The following is a 798-nucleotide window of genomic DNA, read 5'->3' as shown; positions in this document are numbered from 1 at the left end:
GACCAAAACTGCCGTCGTTGGACCGGAGCGTCGGTGTCGTAGCACGAGACGACCGGACGCAGCTGCTGTCGTAAGAGCGGAGCGTCGGCGTCGAAGCACGAGACGATCGAGACGCTGCTGCCGTTGGTGAGACGAAGCGCCAGTGACCTAGCACGAGACGACCGGATGCTGCTGCCGAAGTTGTAGCGGAGCGTCAGCGTCGTAGCACGAGACGACCGGACGCAGCTGCTGTCGTAAGAGCGGAGCGTCGGCGTCGAAGCGAGAGACGACCGGACGCAGCTGCCGTCGTCGCGATGAAGCGTCGGTGTCGTAGCACGAGACGACCAGACGAGACGACCAGACGCAGCTGCCGTCGTAGGAGCGGAGCGTCGGCGTCAAAGCCTGAGACGATCGAGACGCTGCTGCCGTTGATAAGACGAAGCGCCAGTGACCTAGCACGGGACGACCGGACGCTGCTGCCGTCGTTGTAGCTGAGAGTCGGCGTCGTAGCACGAGACGACCGAGATGCTGCTGCCGTCGTGGCGATGAAGCATCTGTGTCGTAGCACGAGACGACCAGACGAGACGACCAGACGCAGCTGCCGTCGTAAGAGCAGAGCGCCGGCGTCGAAGCCCGAGACGACCGAGACGATGCTGCCGTTGTAGAGCTGAGGCGCCGGCGTAGTCGCGACCGAGAACCGGGATGCTGCTGCCGTCGCTGAGGCGGAGCGCCGAGGTCGTAGCGAGAGACGACCGGAAGGACCAAAACTGCCGTCGTTGGACCGGAGCGTCGGTGTCGTAGCACGAGACGACCGGACGC

This window comes from Saprolegnia diclina, assembly GCF_000281045.1.
Source record: "Saprolegnia diclina VS20 unplaced genomic scaffold supercont1.43, whole genome shotgun sequence".
Taxonomy (NCBI): domain Eukaryota; phylum Oomycota; class Saprolegniomycetes; order Saprolegniales; family Saprolegniaceae; genus Saprolegnia; species Saprolegnia diclina.
Note: the sequence above shows the minus strand (reverse complement) of the source record.